General features: G+C 43.1%; 1 protein-coding gene across 1 annotated transcript in view; it reads left to right on the top strand.

The window, feature by feature from the left end:
• The window catches only part of LOC121573580 (UV radiation resistance-associated gene protein-like), a 152,287-nt gene that overhangs the window by 35,162 nt on the left and 104,849 nt on the right, over window positions 1–12,276 (top strand). The window lies entirely within an intron of this gene.

Raw genomic sequence — 12,276 nt, forward strand, 5'->3', positions numbered from 1 at the left:
TGTAAATTCACTCACAGGAGACGATAAAGAAGCATCATGCTCTACCTTCATGAAAACAAATTTGACTGCAGCCAACCACATCGTACAAAAATAACACTGGTACCGAGAGGCGGGACAGACAGCAGACAGACAAACTAACAGTTTCCCCGTCATCGTTCGCATTGTGAATGTATCAATAGATCACTACAAGATGCATATCGTTCATTCTAGCTGGAGAAGGCTATACAGACTTTTCTGACTAGCGAATTGAAACTTTTAAATGAAAAGAAGCCTAGTTAATTTATTAAGTGGAAAAAGTAGCCGGCTTACAATAAGTCTGTTATCGGCTATTTAACCGACGGCTGGCCCTTATGGAAAACACTGCACTTCCTCTGTAGAGCTGGGCCTGGGGGAGCAGATGGAGGGGAAAGCCAGGGAGAACAGTCAAGATGCACCAGGACCTGTGGGGCAGAGGGAGGGAAGAACCAGGTAGAACGACCAAGATGCTCCTGGAACCACCGATACAGGGTCATGTTTACAATTGGGAGTAGAGTAATGATAATTAACTTTTTGTTTCACCTAGATCTGTGGTTATATTAGAGGTAACTTCTACTTACTATCTCTGTCTTGGTGTATTGTACACAGGCCAAAGCAAATGTAGTAACAGGCAATACCTGCTCTGTTCTGTTCAAAATTAACTAGAAGTAGCAGGCAAGGTGATCCCATCTCACCTCTGCTATTTTTATTGTATATATAATAATATAATAATATAATATGCCATTTAGCAGATGCTTTTATCCAAAGCGACTTACAGTCATGTACGCATACATATTTACGTATGGGTGGTCCCGGGGAATCGAACCCACTACCCTGGCGTTACAAGCGCCATGCTCTACCAATTGAGCTACAGAGATGTAGTCCCTGGCCCAGGCAATTTGACAATCAAATGAAATTACACCAATATCTCTCAATTCTGCGGATCACGTCATCTCATTATATGCCAATAATATCTGACTTTATCTAGACAATGTATCTCAATCCCTCCCAAAAGCTTTGAAGATGATAGACAAATTCAGCTCAAGTTCAAAAATAAATCTAACCAAATCTGCCCTACTGCCTCTCAAGACCCCGATGGAGGACTCCATCTCTACTTATGGAATCCCAATCCTTTCCCATTTTAAATATTTGTGAATAGATATACAGTATTTACTTCCATAGATAAAACAATTTCCAGAAACTTGAACAGAATGCTCAAATCAATTAAATTCGACCTCAGTAGATGGACTAATATCCCAGTTGCTTTAACCGGCCGAATATCTATTGTAAAAATGAATAGATTGCAACGGCTGAATTTCTGTAGTTCAATGCTTCCCTTGTCTCCCCCTTCTGGCTATTGGGATAAAATCCATAGTGCGGTTTCAAAATGTATATGGCAAGGTAAAATTAACAAACTTGCAAAGAGGGAAGACGTAGGAGGACTATCCGTACCAAACTTTAAATTGTATTTCCAGGCATTAGCATTTTGTCCTAAATTGGTTTCACATGATTATTCCGCCCCCTGGCTGAGTATAGAGAGAAATATGGTGTATCCTATTGCCTTGGAAGAGGTGGTCTTTACTGATATATCCCTTAAACAATGTAAACTACGCTTTGGTCCTATTATTGCGCATACGATTTCTATATGGCGCAAAATTGAAAAACAATGTAACTGGGAATCAAAATGACACCAAGGACACCAAGGAAATGTTTTACTGTTCACTGTGTCCCCTAAATCAGGTAGGCACATTCCTCCATATGATGTGGGAGTGCCCTGCAGTCAAATGAAAAGTAAAACAATTCATTTAGAAGTGCATGAATTTAAATATGAAATGCTTTGCATCTATTATGTTACTTAACAATGATAGCTCCTTTAATCTCTCAATCAGAGACGATTGCTGCTGGCAGGCAGCACGGCCCCAAAAAACGTTGGCTCTTACATGGCAATCACCTCACTCTCTCCCAATTCACCAGTGGATACAGTTACTATTAGTGGTGGGTGACTGACGAGCAACCTTCATTGCTAGGGGGAGTGGGAAGGGGGGTGAGGGGTTTGGATGGAAACATTTTGGCTGGGTGGGGTTGGGGGAATGGGATGGGAGGTTGGTGGTGGAAGCCCACTTATTTTGTTTTTGTTTTATTTTCCTGAATATATTATTTATTATTAAATTCTGTATATACTTCTTACTGTTTTTTCTTTTTCTTTTGAGTGGCAGCCTACGGGTACAAGTTTTATTCTACTTATAATTTGAAATGGATAATGTACCTGTTAAAGATAAATGAATCTAAATAGTGAAACGAGGAATAAATACACAGTTAATAACGAATAACAATAACGAGTTCAAATAACATGGCTGTATACAGGGAGAACCAGTACCGAGTCGATCTGCAGGGCTACGAGGTAATTGAGGTAGCTATGTACGTATAGGTAGGGGTAAACTAGGCAACAGGAGAGATGATAGACAGTAGCAGCAGCCTATGTGGTGAGTGTGAAAGTGTGTGTGGCGTCAGTATGCATGTGTGCGCATGTGTGTGTTGGGGTGTGAGTGTGTGGGTAGAGTCCAGTGTGTGCATATAGGCTATGGGGAATTAAATGATCTGATTGGATCAGAAGTAGGTTTGGATGGCGTTCAGATGACTAAGTGGCGTTGGGATGTTGACAGACTGTGGAAGCGAAACGAGGAGATGAGAGGGGCTGTATGTGTCCAGCAGTCTGTTTGGAGCGCTGTCTGTCTGTCCACAGACTATCAGTTTATCTTGGGTGGACGCCTATTTTGGCTTTTTGTCCTGATAATGTGTTTTTGAACATTAGACTCAAGTGCCTTGGGTGCAAATGTAGTCCTAGTACTCGAGTGGCTCCAGGAATCTTATTCACAGTTGTAAAACGAAAGCGAATTACATCTACACTACCGGTCAAAAGTTTTAGAACGCCTACTCATTCAAGGATTTCTCTTTATTTTTACTATTTTCTATATTGTAGAATAATAGTGAAGACATCAAAACGATGAAATAACACATATGGAATAATGTAGCAACCAAAAAAGTGTTAAACAAATCAAAATATATTTAATATTTGAGATTCTTCAAAAAGTGTGGGTGAACGGATGATCTCCGCATGTGTATTTCCCACCGTAAAGCATGGAGGAGGTGTTATGGTGTGGGGGTACTTTGCTGGTGACACTGTCTGTGATTTATTTAGAAATCAAGGCACACTTAACGAGCATGGCTACCACAGAATTCTGCTGCGATACGTCATCCCATCTGGTTTGGGCTTAGTGGGACTATCATTTGTTTTTCAACAGGACAATGACCCAACACACCTCCAGGCTGTGTAAGGGCTATTTTACTAAGAAGGAGAGTGATGGAGTGCTGCATCAGATGACCTGGCCTCCACAATCTCCCGACCTCAACCAAATTGAGATGGTTTGGGAAGAGTCGGACGACAGAGTGAAGGAAAAGCAGCCAACAAGTGCTCAGCATATGTGGGAACTCCTTCAAGCCTGTTGGAAAAGCATTCCAGGTGAAGCTGGTTGAGAGAATGCCAAGAGGGTGCAAAGCTGTCAAGGCAAATGGTGGCTATTTGAAGAATCTCAAATATAAAATGTATTTTGATTTGTTTAACACTTTTTTGGTTACTACATGATTCCGTACGTGTTATTTCATAGTTTTGATGTCTTCACTATTATTCTACAATGTAGAAAGTAGTAAAAATAAAGAAAAACCCTGGAATGAGTAGGTGTTCTAAAACTTTTGACTGGTAGTGTATGTGTATGCACTTTAATTCGTGCATGTATAATTTTAGCACAGGGTATATACAGTTTATTAGGTACACCACCCCGTTCACGAAAATGGTTCGCTCCTACAGACAGTGAGCCACGTGGCTGTGGCTGGATATATAAAGCAGGCAGACAGGCATCGAGGCATTCAGTTACTGTTTGATTGAACGTGAGAATGAAAAAAAGCGACTGAGCGTGGTATGATCGTCGGTGCCAGGTGTGCCCGTTCCAGTATCTCAGAAACAGCCAGCCTCCTGAGCTTTTCACGTATGACAGTATCTAGGTTTTACCGAGAATGGAACAACAAACAAAAAACATCCAGTCAGAGGCAGTCCTGTGGCCGAAAACAGCTAGTTGATGTGCGGTCGATGGATAATGGCAAGAATTGTGCAAGCTAACAGGTGGGCCACAAACAGGCAAATAATGGCGCATTACAACAGTGGTGTGCAGAACGGTATCTTAGAACGCACAACTCGTCTGTCCTTGTCACCGATGGGCTATTGCAGCAGACGACCACACTGGGTTCCACTCCTATCAGCTAAAAACAAAAAGAAGCGGCTCCAGTGGGCACGCGATCACCAATACTGGACAATTGAGGAGTGGAAAAACATAGGCTGATCCGCTGAATTCCGGTTCCTGGATGTCCTTTGGGTGGTGGACCATTCTTGATACACACGGGAAACTGTTGTATGTGAAAAACTCAGCCGTGTTGCAGTTCTTGACACACTCAAACCAGTGCGCCTGGCATCTACTACCATACCCTTCTGGGTCAGAAGTTTACATACACTAAGTTGACTGTGCCTTTAAACAGCTTGGAAAATTTTAGAAGCTTCTGATAGGCTAATTGACATCATTTTAGTCAATTGGAGGTGTACCTGTAGATGTATTTCAAGGCCTACTTTCAAACGCAGTGCCTCTTTGCTTGACATCATGAGAAAATCAAAACAAATCACCCAAGACCTCAGGAAATAAAATTGTAGACCTCCACAAGTCTGGTTCATCCTTGGGAGCAATTTCCAATCGCCTGAAGGTACCGCGTTCATCTGTACAAACAATAGTACGCAAGTATTTACACAATGGGACCATGCAGCCGTCATACCGCTCAGGAAGGAGACGTGTTCTGTCTCGTAGAGATGAACGTACTTTGGTGCGAAAAGTGCAAATCAATCCCAGAACAACAGCAAAGGACCTTGTGAAGATGCTGGAGGAAACAGGTACAGAAGTATCTATATCCACAGTAAAACGAGTCCTATATCGACATAACATGAAATACCACTCAGCAAGGAAGAAGCCACTGCTCCAAAACCACCATAAAAAAGCCAGACTACGGTTTGCAACTGCACATGGGGACAAAGATCGTACTTTTTGGAGAAATGTCCTCTGGTCTGATGAAACAAAAATAGAACTGTTTGGCCATAATGACCATCGTTATGTTTGGAGGAGAAAGGGGGTGCTTGCAAGCCGAAGAACACCATCCCAACCGTGAAGCACGGGGGTGGCAGCATCATGCTGTGGGGGTGCTTTGCTGCAGGAGGGACTGGTGCACTTCACAAAATAGATGGCATCATGAGGAAGGAAAATTATGTGGATATATTGAAGCGACATCTCAAGACATCAGTCAGGAAGTTAAAGCTTGGTCGCAAATGGGTCTTCCAAATGGACAATGACCCCAAGCATACTTCCAAAGTTGTGGCAAAATGGCTTAAGGACAACAAAGTCAAGGTATTGGAGTGGCCATCACAAAGCCCTGACCTCAATCCTATACAACATTTTTGGGCAGAACTGAAAAAACGTGTGCGAGCAAGAAGGCCTACAAACCTGACTCAGTTACACCAGCTCTGTCAGGAGGAATGGGCCAAAATTCACCCAACTTATTGTGGGAAGCTTGTGGAAGGCTACCTGAAATGTTTGACCCAAGTTAAACAATTTAAAGGCAATGCTACCAAATACTACTTGAGTGTATGTAAACTTCTGACCCACTGGGAATGTGATGAAATAAATAAAAGCTGAAATAAATCACTCTCTACTATTATTCTGACATTTCACATTCTTAAAATAAAGTGGTGATCCTAACTGACCTAAGACAGGGAATTTGTATTAGGATTAAATGTCAGGAATTGTGAAAAACTGAGTTTAAATGTATTTGGCTAAGGTGTATGTAAACTTCCGACTTCAACTGTACACTGATTTTGAAGTGGATTTAACAAGTGACATCCATAGGGATCATAGCTCTTCTGGTCAGTCTGTCATGGAAAGAGCAGGTGTTCCAAATGTTTTGTACATTGGCTGATAAAATGTTGAATCTATAGCAATACGATTGTTTCACTCAACCCATAGGCCCTACACATAATTCGTTGAACAGATGAGCCACAGAATTCCACATTCTTAACACATAGATTAATGTCAGATGAATCCTTTTCCCTTCTATCAATGCCATGTTGTTCTTTCCCTGTATTCTCAGATCATTTATTTTACTGGCCTCCCTCCTATGTTCAGTGAGTTCAGTGTGTGAAAACGGAAGCAGTGTTCTACTGTGAAGTCTAGAGGGGGTCTGCCCTGACCCAGTGTCTAGCAGAGGCGATAAGCCTTTCCTGTAGTTAGTGCCTGGTCTCATAGCAGTCCTGTGGGTCGCCTGCTGGCTGGGCGCCCCTCTTCAACCTTCAGCTCTTAGCCACAGGATATTGTTCTGGGCCGGATTAAGGGGACCCGTTTAAACAGCTGGCCCACTCCAGGCCCAGAGAGCTAACCCCCAGGGTCCCAACACCACCAGTCAGACTACAGAAAACAAACTGGTTACTAAACCCCAAATCACTGTGCATAATATGGACGTGGCTATGCTGTTTTGCTATCACACCTCAGGAGTGTACTTGGGCAGTATCAAAACAAGCCCTGTAGGTGCTGAGGGACTCCTGTTGTAAGAGGTGGTCCTCTGGGCCATTTTTGCAGCTATTCGCCCTAACACTCCTCTGAGCTCCAAACCTAGTTTGGAAATCTATTTTTCTTCGCTATCCCTAAACCCATGCGTTAGGCTACTGTTTCATGTGTTGTATTAGTATATTAGAGTTATGTCAAGACATGTTTTTGTCTGTTTTTTATTTTCAAGGTGTTCAAATGGGAGAAACTAAGAGTCTCTCACGCCACGTCAGTAGCCTGCATTCTCTGTTTGTTTCCAGCCACTAGGCCCATGTAGACTCCTGGGTCTTGTTAATTAGTGCACACCGTAGCAAATTAACAACAATCATGCTTTTCTTATTGGACAATTTCATGTAGTTCCTCTCCGTTTCGTTCAGTTTGCTTCTGTTTGGTGCCCATGTAGACTCCTGAGTGTTCCTGCTTCTGGTTGAATAGGCTCTATCGCTTTCTTTCTGCCGGGCCCAACATTGCTCGCTGGCGGACAGCGAACACTGCTGTCAGCCCTAACCTTAAACTGGTGATCTAGGGCTGCATTCTTCCCTCGATCTTAAGTCAGATTACTCCATCTCATGGCATCTCATGCATTAGAGTAGCATTGCCAGATTGGCCACTCATTGTGTTGTGTTTTCCCAATTACAGAGACAGTAGGGGAGTAGACCCGCTAGGCCCTAACTTTGATCCTAATTGATGTAACAGTGGTGGTAAAAGGCGGGTCTTCGTGCGATAAGGATATTAGTTGTTTATTGTTGGGTTCATTACCCCCGGCAGCTTTAGTGACCTAGAGGGACACTTTGGGTTTAGGCTGAGGTGAGGGGGGTTTCTCTGGTGGCAGGGGAGGAGGTGGGAACCTCTAGTCTATAATCAACTGCAAGGGGTCTGGCCTCTCTGTGACCTTAGAAGACTAAAGTATCCTTTCTCAGGGTCACTCACGGGGTTTCCCAGCATGCATTTTTCTCTTAAGTTGCCATGTATTGTAAACCAAGCTTGTTGACTTACATCTTGGAGGAAGTCGATAATGAGACATCCATCCATCCATCCATCCACAGAGAGAAGGTGCAAATGCAGGCGCACCAAAATATTTTCTGTGGGGGGACAATCTTATCTCCCCCTCCATGTACATAGGGGGGGACAATGGTGAAATGTGAGGTGAATAGCGACAGGGTAAAAAGTGTTGACATTCTCCGCCAAGCTGTTGAGGTCCAGGTATGCTGCAGAATGGAAGGTGTTTATTTGGTTTTCCAAGGAAGGTGTTTATTTGGTTTTCCAACTATGTCTCCCCTCTGCCTCTTTTCACCCTTCCTTTATGTTGTTGTTTGTTGGGTACCTATTACATATTTACATTATCTGTAAAACATACAATCTATATCTATTTTTTTTTTGCTAAAATATAAATGGCTAAGGGCGTGAATGTATTCTATTGGTTTCATTTGTGACATCAAACAGTCACAATTAATTGATGATTGATTTAATCAGTATGCTCAGATGAGTAGTTTTAAGCTGTTACTTTGAACTATTAGTCCATTTAGTAAAAGTATATGTCTGATCAAGTTGTCTCTCTTCCAGCCTATGTTCCAGGCCTGTCTGTAAAGTGTTTGTGTCTGTCTGTGTCTCTGACTTATATCTGTAGACTGAGGAAGCGGAGGTGGAAAGGGGCCCAAAACATAAAGAGCATTTCAGAAATTAAACCCATCGTATCACACAGAAAAAGAAAAGTGTTTTATCAACCTCCTCCCCTACCCCCCTCTTATTATGTTTTCTTAGATACCAACTGCACCAGACTGCACCTCGCTTCCTCACTTTCTCTCTCCAACACAAAAGATCCACAAAAAATGTCCATGCCTGCGACATCAAGCGGTCCCTCAAAACAAAAAGCACAGCGTTGGAACGATATGTGGGAGGGGTGGGGGGATGTAAAATGCATGCAAACGAACAAAAACCAAGAACCGCTGCAAGCCATTGTGGAAAAATGGAATGGACCCAGGCTTTAAGCTATCTCATCAACTGCTTTGTGATTGAGGAGAGCAAGATCTCAACCCCCAACGCTATGTAAGGCAATGAAATGTGTTTTGTTTCGATGTGCCCATACTCTATTCTTCAGAGGGACAGAGGATGGGATATCTTTTCCCCTTTCTCTCTCTTTCTCTTTCAATTCAATTCTAAGAGCTTTATTGGCATGGGGAACATGTTTACATTGCCAAAGCAAGTGAAATGGATAAAAACAAAAGTGAAATAAACAGTCAGAAATGAACAGTAAACATTACACTAAAATGGTATATTATGGCTATGTGTACAGTGTTGTAAAAATGTGCAAATAGTTGAAGTACAAAAGGGAAAATAAATCATCCATAAATAAGGGTTGTATTTCCAGTGGTGTTTGTTCTTCACTGATTGCCCTTCTCTTTCTCTCTCTTTTCCCCCAGTTGTTCTCCTACCTTTATCTCTGTAAGCCAGATGATACATCTGCCTTTGCTGTTGCTCTGCACTGATTGCGAGATTGCGTTTGCTGGCCTGTTGCACTACGTATAAACCATGGTAAATATTTATTTGGAGATCATCAGTTGGGTAAATGAATCCATGAATGGTACAGGCCATCAGAGCCAGTGCTTTGGGGAGGCCACTCTGGAAAGAGTTACTACGTACTGGATGTGTTTTAAGGTCAGAAAGTCAATGCCATTTTGTATTTATTACAATGTTAATTGATTTTGCCACTCGTAAATCCATCAACCCTTACTTCTTTACTCCCTTAATTCTGCGAGACGCAGCATCGCAAACAATAATTATTTAAAGATGGCTTCCAAGCAGCTGTCTGTTTAGGGCAAATGTTCCATTTGAAAGTTCAACAACAGTCTTGTTGGAATTAACATGCTTTTATCAGGCATTCACCCACCTACTGATTTAGAGTTTTAAGCCAACATATGTTATTATTTTCAGATGCCTATCAATCTTAAATCAAGGACTGAATGTCCTTTTGAAGCACATCTGAAATGCGTACTTATTTGAATCGTAACTCCAAGTAATCCCTAGTTGTCATTTTCACTAGTCCTCCTCATGTTGTAGAAAAGGAAAGTTGTTATGGTTCAGTGTGTTTTCTGGAGGGGTGGGTGCCAGCCTGGTGGTTGTACTGCCCCAGTGAGGGCATAAAGGCCGGGGACTTGTTCACCTCCCTCCACCCTGTGATCCAGGGGTCCTGGCCCCAGCCCTCCTAGCCTCAGACTGGTAGAGCTGATAAGGGTTTCAGACATGCGTGAAGGACTGGGGAGATAACAGCACTCACCTAGGGGAGGTGGCCATATCAGATTCCTCCATCGCAATCACCTCTGACTGATAAAGCTGTCAAAATGGCTTTGCTCTGACGTTTCCTAGGGCTATCTCCAACGGCTATCGTTGTCTTCCCAGGCAGGTTGAAAAGGAAAGAAAAGTGAATGATTGTAGTAGAGATTTTTCCCTCTCTCCTTTCTTAAAGTGTGAAATCATTAGGAGTTAGTGTCTGACCCCACTTACTGAAGATACAGGAGTGATGAGTGTTGGGCTGGGCTCCGTCCTCCTACCACACACAGTAATATCCTGAGGTGTCTGAGGAACAGCGTTTTAATGAAAAAACATGGAGGGGGCTGGAGGCACTCTAGATCTGTGGAAATATCTCAGAGAGCTGGATTAGTGTAAACCAATTTTATGGAGGGTCAGGCATAAAACCCACTAAAAGAGACTGCATACCTAAGCAATACCCCTTTTCTCAACTTCCACTTCTACCATGACCACAGGCCACATTCTCACTCTGCCATGACCACATTCCCCACTGCAACCACTATGAACTCAACCACAAGTGGTTGTTGTATCATGAGAGGAGAGTATATAGTTCATGGACTAATACCCAGAGCTGCTGCTCACACATGGCCACATTCAAGAGCAAGCAGTGGGAATGAGCTGCACCCCCCCTTCACCACCACGACTCCAAAAGGCCCATGCTGTATGGAGCCTAGATTACTTATTGGCAGACAACTAGCTGCCTTGTACAGCATGGATAGAGGAATGGAGTTTTTAGCCTCACTGATTTAGCTAATTACCTAATTTGAGAAAATTGAGGAAAGAAAGCAACGGATATGGGATACGTGAGTGAAAAGAGGGACGTGTATCTGAAAGAGCTGTGGCTCCACGCCACCCTGCTTAATGTAACCTTTACTGAGAGAGGTGTGTGTGGACCCAGGTGGTTGCAGTCACGTAGTGAAGAAAATGTCCGTAGTCACAGAGACCATTTTTGTTAATTATTTTGATCAATTTTGAGATTGTGGTAAGTTGGGGAAGACCAAAAGGATTCTTTTCAGATTCGTGCTCCGAAGTGAGGTGTTGGGAATGATTGAGGATTTTTAAGAAAGAAACATAGTAGGAATTTTAGAAGAAAGATGTGGTTGAATATTCCCCTTATGTTATAAGTGCCAGAGGAAGGGGAAACCACCAACCCTCAGTTTACCTGGCCCCTGATGACAGTTTAAAAGGCCCCAGAGGTGGAGTATGAAAAAAGTGTTTTTGCACCCATACAGGATTATCCACAATCCTGGGCCCTTAAAAGAGTCTTTGTGGCTTCCACCAAGTCCACTGATTCAGCCAAAAGCTGAATTACTCTGCACTGGTTTTGGCGCATTGATTGACAAGACTATGCATAGTGGTTTGGGGCGGGAATCTGCCTTAGCATTATCTGGGTTAAGAAGTGCTGTGATATTACTATTAAATACAGGTCAGGCGGCACTTAGGTTAGTCCTGGAGAGTGTAAGAATATGATAATCCTCAGGGTTCACTAGTAGCGAACAACAGACAGAAGGAGGGATTTTAGGATGGAGATGTGAGGAACAGCCTGCTCCTGAAAGAGGTGGAATGGTGGGTTGGGGCAGGGGGGCTGAAAGATAACCACATCGCTCCATCGGGAGACCAGCCCCCGGACCAGACCAGATGGTAGAACCATTCATACTTTAGATGAGAGAGAATGGGTCAGGAACTGCCAGCCACACCGCCACATCTAACGCTTACCTCCCGTTGAGCGTGTCTGTAAATTAGACAAAACAAGGATGATCTCGAGTCTCTCTGACAATATTATTGCTAATGGCTGCCCTCCTCCTGCGTGTGAGGAGGACCCTCATATCTCAGCCTGGTGTGATGGTTGTCTGTTCCTATTAGTCCATGTCCCTGGGGCAGCTCTGTTGTGGGGAGCAGCTCAGTCTCCCTCCCTCTCTCCCTCCCTCCCCATGAGGCCTGGAGCTGTTGAAAGCATACTTGGAGAGTTAATCAAGTCTGTGATTGATAGCTGCAATAATGTTCTGGCTTGTCTTTTGGTATTGTTGTTATTGTTCCCTCTCCAGAGAGGACAATGAATGAATGACTTCAGTACCCAAAGGTTTTGGGAATGTCTTCCATGTTTGTGGTGCGGGTTTATTAAATGGCCGTTGAGGTTTCTCTCAGTGGTCTGGATTTAATAGGTTTAGGTCCATAGGGCAACATTCAAGCCTTAAATTGTGGTTAGATATATTAGAAAATAAAAGTGATTAAAATACTGGTGGGTTATTTGTGGTTCTTGGGTATT

The sequence above is a fragment of the Coregonus clupeaformis genome, chromosome 9 (assembly GCF_020615455.1).
Source record: "Coregonus clupeaformis isolate EN_2021a chromosome 9, ASM2061545v1, whole genome shotgun sequence".
Lineage (NCBI taxonomy): Eukaryota > Metazoa > Chordata > Actinopteri > Salmoniformes > Salmonidae > Coregonus > Coregonus clupeaformis.